The sequence below is a fragment of the Mus caroli genome, chromosome 17 (genome assembly GCF_900094665.2).
Source record: "Mus caroli chromosome 17, CAROLI_EIJ_v1.1, whole genome shotgun sequence".
NCBI lineage: Eukaryota > Metazoa > Chordata > Mammalia > Rodentia > Muridae > Mus > Mus caroli.
In genome coordinates, this window is record NC_034586.1 from 19,729,546 (window position 1) to 19,737,874 (window position 8,329).

Genomic DNA, 8,329 nt, shown 5'->3' on the forward strand with positions numbered 1-8,329 from the left:
TGCTTCAGAGTGCTAGCTATTGTACCAGGGCTGACTTGCCTGGCAGTGCCAAGTAGGACACCAGACCAGGCATCTGGGGCTACCTGCCAGTTCTCACCATAATATCCACATGTGCCTTACTCCTCCTTCAGGCCAGGTGTCAAGGTGCGTTTTCAGAAGCCCACTAGAAACAAAGTCTTGGCAATTATGGAATAGGATGATCAGGTTTAAAACTATAAAGGTTTTGTTTTGTTTTGTTTTGTTTTGTTTTGTTTTGTTTTGTTTTGCTTTTAGGGGATAGTAATATGTTTTACTAGAATGAAAGGAAGATGTAAACAATTTTATTATGTAGGGTTTTTATTCAGTTGTGTAAAAACCACAAATCAGGTGCTGTATTTTAATTAAATATTTTAATTGCAACAAAACAGCTTTTGTGGCTGTTAAATGAAACCTGTAAATAGGAGGTGGGGACTAAGCCATCCTGACTGAACAGTTCTTAACCACAGGCTCCAAAAGTATGTCCTAGAGNGAATATTCTGGAAGCTGTTTACATTACAGAACCAGGCATTTGAAAACAAAACTGAACTTGGGCATACCATGGAGTGTCAATCACATGGCTAATTGGTCATGAGAACGGTCCCATGTCAGGTGTTGCATTCAGGTTTTACACGGTCAGTTAACTCAGAGATATCCCGCTTATCATGAGCCCCTTGAAATTGGATCCAAGTTTTAAAGTCATGCTTGGGACTTCACCAGTGCATGATATGACACGTTTACAACAGATGGCCTGTTGATCCAATCTCCATGCCTCTGATTTACTTTTTGCATCTCTATATAATAAAGCTATCTCATAAGAAGTATGCACTGACCCCTCACAGTTTGACCAGATATCGCTCAGATTCTACTTTGAGGAGGTAGCTTGTTGACAGGGAAAGCGCTTGTTTATTGCAGTCATGAGAAAAGCCTTAGGCATTTAGATTCTTTTTTTCCTATGATAGGGAAGCCTCAACCATCATTGGGACATTATAGAGTCCCAAGGATACCAACATGAAGTATCAGCTATCAGACTCTTTACCAGATTCCAAAGTTTTTGCTTATGTCTAAAAATAAAGTTTTTCATTTTCTCATTTCAAATCAGTTAAATATTATGGGTGAAACAAATCACTCATTGCCTCTGACCTTTTAGGAAAAAACTGTTTTGTTGAAATACTGTATGTAGGCTCAGTCTGAATTTGCGTGGGCTATGCTTTAGTGTATTTATAAATGACGAACTTGGATTCTGAAATTAAACTTTTTATTTGCGATTTTCTAAAAAAAAAAAAAAGAAAGCCTTAAATAAAAAGAATTAAAATAGTTTAAATGTATGCATTGAAGATTTATAAAAAAATCAGGAGTAATGTCACTGTCACCGGTTGGGCTTTGGCCCAGGATCGCAGGTGACTGGGATCGGGGAGGGGGTTGGCCACTGGCTGGGGAGTCACTCGAGTGACACCAACCGGCCCCCATGTGCCAGAACTAAGCTCCTGGACTAGAGGGATGGAAGAGCTGCCGAAGCCAAGCTGGCGCCACCAGAGGTAGTCATAGCTACCGAAGCCCCACCACCCTCCCTTGTGGATCAATACTTTACTCGCTGGTATAAAGCGGATGTTAAAGGAAAACCCTGTGAGGACCACTGTATACTCCAGTACTCCAACCGAATATGTGTCATCACACTGGCAGGATCTCATCCAGTTCTTCAAAGTAGCAAAACCATTAAAAGTATTTCCTATCAGATCAGTAACAATTGTAGCAGCCATGAGAACAAAGTATCTGGGAAATTTAAGGGGGGTGCGGACAGTTTCTAACAGAGCTTGCACCTCTGTGTAAGATATACTGCTCTGATGGCGAAGAATATACCATATCTAGCTGTGTTAGAGGTCGATTGATAGAAGTGAATGAAAACATTCTTTATCAGCCATCTCTTCTTCAAGAAAAGCTGTCCACTGAAGGCTACATTGCAGTTGTATTACCCAAATTTGAAGAAAGTAAAAACGTAACAAAAGGCTTGCTGACACAGCAACAGTATGAAGAGGTTGTGGTAAAATGCACTAATGCCACAGCCACCACAGCTACCACACCCTGAGTCTTTCGATGGAGGCAGCACTGGATTCTCACCCTACCCGCTCTACACCATCAGTGCCCTGAAGACAGCCAGTGTGTATGAAGCATTCCTCGCAGCCGCCTAGCCAAGAGAGAAGCCTAAACCTTCACCTAACCTAATTTCCTTCCTTTGTCTTACATCACAAGCCTGTTCCCATCTGTATTCAGGCTTTCAGGCTCTTGCTTTGTGTGCTGGGAAGCACACTTGTGGGTGTTCACTTGTGTATACATCAGAAAACAACTCCAAGTGCTTTTTTTCCCCCCACAGTTTCTCATTGGCTTGGAACTTTGCCAGATAGCCCACGTACTTCCAGGGAGGTACCTGTGTACCTCTCTGCCTCCCACCTTCCCAGGCTGGTATTACAAATACACGCCACCATGCCCTGCTTTATATGGGCCTGGAAGCCCAAACTCTGGGCTTTGTGCTTTCAAGGTGTATTAGTTACTGTTCAGTTGCTGTGACAAAATACCACAACCAAAAGTAACTTCAAAAAGAGTTTATCTGGGCTTGTAGTCCAGAGGACTAGATGACCGTAGCAGTGGGAAGGCAAGGTAGCAGGCAGGAAGCTAAGAGATCCCATCCCTACCACACACCAAGAGCAGAGTGAACTGGAAGGAGAATGAGGTTATAAACTGGCCCTGGTGATACAATTCCCCATCAAGACTCTCTGTCCTAAAAGTCCCATAAGCTCCCCCAAACAGTACCACTGACTGGGGACCAAGTTTTCAAATACCTAAGTCTAAAGGGGTCATTTTTCATTCAATCTACAACATTCTTCCCATAATGGCTATAGGCTCATAGGTCATGCAAAATGTAGTTAGTCCAATATCAAAAGTTCCCATAGCCGTTAATAGTCTCAGTGCTGTTCCAGTGTCTCTTGAGAGACTCAGTGCAATCTCTGAAAGCCAGGAACGTACTTCCAGCATACAATGGCACAGAATATACATTCCCATTCTGAAAGGAAGGGATGATGTCATAGTGAGGAAATATTGGGCCAAAGAATAAAAGCAGCATGATGAAAGCCAGGGGAAAAAAAAAGATTTATAAAAAAATCAGGCATTAGATGTTAAATGATAATTGACCATAAAGATTTATTCACCTGCTCTTGGAAATATGCCTCTAGCCTTGGATGACTGCCCCACTGAACACACCCTTTCAGAGTTGTAACTCTTGGATGATCTCTATTAATCATGATGTCACCTCTTCTGTTTGTGATGCACTGAGTACATCTTTTCAGAGTTGTAATATTTGCCTGAGTTTTGTGCTTTACTGTGCCAAATGATAATGACTGTGTTTGTGATTGCTGCACTGCACACATCGTCTATGGGTTGTAATAGTTGTTCTCTTAATAAAATCCCCTGCTTGAAAGCTGCAAAATCCACTCAGATTCAAACTGCCTCTGTGTTTGTTTCCGTTGGTCACCACCGAATCCTTACCCACCTCGCTTCGAGGACCCTCATTCCAGGGATCCCCATACCCAACTGGGGTTATCTGTGACAGGTTAGAAAGAATAGGTCCATTAGAAGTGTCTGTGTCTGTGAGCGTAGGTTGGAGCACCTGGAGGTTGCTTCTCTGAAGCTATCCTGGATGTAGTAAGCGCCTGGACTTGGCAAGATGCTGAAACACACACACTGGGTGGAGTCTATCTGGTCCATGAGAGGTAGATCTTAGTGGGTTTCCTGTAGCTTATAAGTTTACAAAAGAAATAACATGAGTTAATAACATGACAGTCTTTAACATGAGCCTTTTGTGGATCAGAAGGAACAAGAATTTTTGATTATATAGTGGAATGTTTCATTAGAGTTAGACAAATTTATAAGAACTCGAATAACGTTAGAACAGTGGCATAGCAAGAAGAGGAAATATGAAGCAGTTAATCAATGGAAACCAAGTTTAGGTAAGAAAGGAACAGATTCCATCTGTGAAAGCTTACATCTGAACTAATCCCTAGAAACTGAGGTTAGGTAAGGAGTTAGGTCTGTTTCCTACCTGTCAAGCTACAGTTACCTTAGCTGCTAATGTAGTCAGAAATCTGGGGAAGAATAAACTATAATCTAGCAGATATACATCAATTAAAAATGGCAGAGTCCACTACACAGCACCCTGTGGTCTCCGTAGTCTTCATGGCAACTTGGGTAAAGTCAGTGTGGCTTTAAAGCCCAGAAGATGGAGGGCTTTTTTTTTTTCTTCCCTTTTTTCTCTGTGAATCAGATAGTGCATGAAATGAGAAATGTCTCACTTTGGCTCAGACAATTTGAGGCATTTGGCTCTCTGTCTGTCCACTGTGTTGACCAAGTCCCTGCAGAGCCACCACGGTATTTTTCAGTGGTTTTCATACCACAGTTCAGGCTGTCTCTTGTAGCTGTGTCCATAGCTTCTGAGACCTTGTGGGTAAGCTGTTAGGCTTTGGGAGATTCTGTCTGTCATAAACTTAAATATATTAATAATTAGCAGATTTGGACAAGAGCCATTTCAATTGGTTATCTCTAAATAGAGCAAACCATAATTTAATGGCAGTAGCAAAAATCATTATTTTTCAAGATAGGGTAAGAACGAAAATTTTAAGTAACTTTGACAGGTTGTGTAAGTAGAGAAAAACACATTTTGCATTAGCAGAGAAACATTTGGCTTTGTATTAGTAGAGAAACACTTGACTTAGAGTTGGTGTGGATCAGAATAAAAGAGCTGGCAGCAGTGGCATAAGGTCATGGTGACAGAAAGTGAGTTTGTCCAGGCGGGTTCAGGCCTGAGACAGGAACTGACAAGCAAGCCAGGCAAGCCGTGGGAATGGGTGAGCTGTGGAGCTAGAGACAGGCGCATGCGCGAGCGCTTGGGTGGGGTGGGAGTGGAATGAATGCAGCATCTTGCAGCCTGAAGAGAACAGATCACTAGGAGCCGCAATAATGGCGTGCACCCCCAGGGGCTACAGAGCTGCTGAGTGGCTGAGGCAGCGGAGACCTCAGAGGCGGCGACGGTGTCAAGCGGTGGGGATGGTTCTGTGGCGCTCACCGCTGGGACACAGGCAAGTAGGGCAGAGCTTCCTCCTGGTAACCAGAAGCCCTGGACAAGTGTCTCTGGCTGCAGGCCGGCGCTGCCCCCGCCCTGCAGTGGGCAGGGGTAGAGCACTGGAAGTAGAAGTGTTCTGTATCCCAGCAATGCGCACGCTATTCTTGTGGCAGCAGCGGGGCTAGCTGCTCATTTCCTGAGTCCCCGCCAGGGGGGCGTGGGGGGGGGGAGAGACAGACAGAGACAGAGAGACAGAGAGAGTAAGAGACAGACAGAGAGAGACAGAGAGGCAGAGAGAGAGACACACAGAGAGACAGATAGACAGAGACAGAGAGAGGCTTACACAGGGGCATTTGCGAGCGTGAGCAAGCACAGGTAGATAATCGAGCCTGTGGGAAAAATGGCTTCTCAGTGAACAAGAGTCCACAGGGGACAGGGCCAAAGCTGTTTTTCTTGTGCCTGTGGGCAGGCAGCCAAGTAGGAGCGGTGATGGGCTGAACGCAGGAGCCCGGTGCACAAGAGAGAGAGAGAGAGAGCACAAGTGTAGGAGCGGCAGATGGCACACTCTTGGAAAAGCAAGTCTCACAGAGTCCCTGGAGGACACAAGGGGCGGGACCAGACCCGACAAACCAGTGGCTGCAGCGATGGGGCGGGCAGGAGTGAGCAAATGAGGGACGGAGGAGGGGGAAGCATAGCTAGCTAGCAGTGAGCTTTTTGCTTACTGTGAATTAGACCAAGACATTCCAGGAAGTAGGGACAATGAGGCCAAGACAGACCAAGGGTAAGAGAATAGTCATTAACTGCCCGGGCCAGTGTCCTGGGGGGCATTATCAATAACCAGAGATTGCTAGCATAGGCCAGACCACCAGGTTATCACCTGATGGGCTGGGAGCTAAGCTCTGGGAAGAAACTGTCTCAAAAGGAGAAAGGAAAATCTCACCCAGGGGAAAAAGTCCTAGAACAAGAGTCGGTGAGAAGACTGAATGTCTCCATTCTCAAGGGTAACACAGGGGTAGCTCCGAGCTCAAGGACTCTACCCTGGGACCATGGGGATGTATACACTAAGCGGTCGGGAAAGGCTTTACCAGTTCTCTGAAGTTTAGGCTAGTGAGCCTCCAATCTCCATATGATAGTCTACTACCCTCTTAACTCCCTTCCCCATGCCCTGAATAAACTCTATTCTATACTATACCATTGTGTGGCTGGTCCCTCAGGGGGAAAGGATGCCTTGGATTTGGGTCCAATGAGACACCCCCTTCCCCCACACCTCACCACACCTCCATAGAACATATCCCCCCTCTCTTTATCTTTTTTATAAACACATCAGGTTACATTCCTCAAAGGTCTTAATTTACAACATGGTTTAAAGATTATTCAAAGCTTAAAATTTAAGTAGTGTTTAAAAGTTAAGTAAAACTAGATGGCCTGGTCTGTTTATTTGTTTGTTTTTTTAATCTTAAATAATTTTTTAATGGTAAATGTAAAGTGGTTGTACTTGCTAATTTTACATGAACTTGACACAGGCTAGAGTCATTTTTGAAGACAGAACTTCAGTTGAAAAAAAGTCTCTAGATAATTAGCCTGTAGGCAAGCCCATGGTACATTTTCTTAACCATTGTGCAAGGGCCCAGCTCTTTGTGGGAGGGGCTGTCCCTGAGCTGGTGGTCCTGGGTGGGATAAGAAAGTAGGCTGAGTAAGCCATGAAGAGGAAGCCAGTAGGCAGCACCCTCTGAAAGGACTCAAGCAGGCAGAAGCATAGCAAACAGAGCTCTGGCAGGCTTTCTCTTCTCCCTTCTCTCTTCCTTGCTGAGAACCATTGAATAACATTTCTAAAGCTAGCTGACAAAGTCTATTCCCTTATTTGCCCACTTTCCTCCTCCTGAGGCTGACCACCCAGGTCCAGCTACCAAAGCATTGAAGTCCAGCAATCAAAGGCCCCCTTTGGCTCACTTAATTAACATGCCCAGTTAAAATTAAACACCTCATCCTAACAGGGGGTTCTCTCTTGTTCCTTCCCCTTCTCCCTCATCCTCTGTCTCCTGTCTTTGCCTCTTATTCCCTGTCCTCTGTCCCTCTGGGGCAAATCTCCTTTGTTCTGAGAACTTGGTCTTGGGGTGTCTCATGCTGACTCTGCTCCTTTCTCCTCCCCCATGGCCTCTGCTTTAATTCCTGCCTCGAGGTCACTCCCCTGACTCCTTTGATACTGGACCATGAACTGAGCATTATGGGATGGGATAAACCCTTTCCTTCCCAATCTGCTTTTGGTCACAGCAATAGAAACCCCAATTAAGAGTGGTTTTATGAGATGGACTGTTTAGACTTAGGGTTCAAAGAGGAATGCTAATAGGATAAAACTCAGGGCTACAAACATCCTGTCCCTGAGTAAACATAGCTTATTTGTTGTTTTAGACATTCTGTTTGAGAAGATTTTAGGAAAACATGCATTGTCTCTATGGGCAGTTGTGATATTTATTCAAGTCTCTGGAGTCTCAGCAGGGAAAGTGTTGACTTTTGACAACCTGTGCAGATCCTGTCTGCTGGAATCTGAGGACCTGAAAGAACAGGGCAGACTGCAGTCTGATGCTGTAGACAGTCCTCAGTTTCAGCGAACTTTTATCCTTCCAATTTTGGTATATGTGCTGCACTCTTATATACAAGTGTAGCAAAGAAAGTAATGATTCAAGAACAGCTGTTTGAGTTTAGAAAAATGTGACCATTAAAAACATGTAAATAAATCTGAGTAAGTACATACTAAACATTTACTGAGCAGAACTTCCCCAGAACAGAGCAATCTAAACACAATTGGGTGCCACGTACTATAGATTATATCTGGGAAAGCACGAAAGCAAGGCAGAAGGCCATATCCAGATTCAAGGTGCACTGGCTGTTGGCATTTAATCTGGGCTCTACCTGACAGTTACTTGGCAACAGCCAGGTGTGCCTGACTCACTATAAAAGGGGATGCTCACCCCCTCCTCTCTCCCTTGTTCTTGTTCTATCATCTTGACCCTTACCCCTTTTCTCTCCACATGCTCATGGCCAGCCTCGTCTTGTCTCTTCTCTTCTCTTCTCTTCTCTTCTCTTCTCTTCTCTTCTCTTCTCTTCTCTTCTCTTCTCTTCTCTTCTCTCTTCTCTCTTCTCTCTTCTCTCTTCTCTCTTCTCTCTTCTCTCTTCTCTCTTCTCTCTTCTCTCTTCTCTCTTCTC

General features: G+C 44.5%; 1 pseudogene; it reads left to right on the plus strand.

Moving 5' to 3' along the window:
• Positions 1–2,101, plus strand: part of LOC110283963 — a 3,231-nt pseudogene extending 1,130 nt beyond the window's left edge.
• The last annotated feature ends 6,228 nt before the right edge of the window (positions 2,102–8,329 follow it).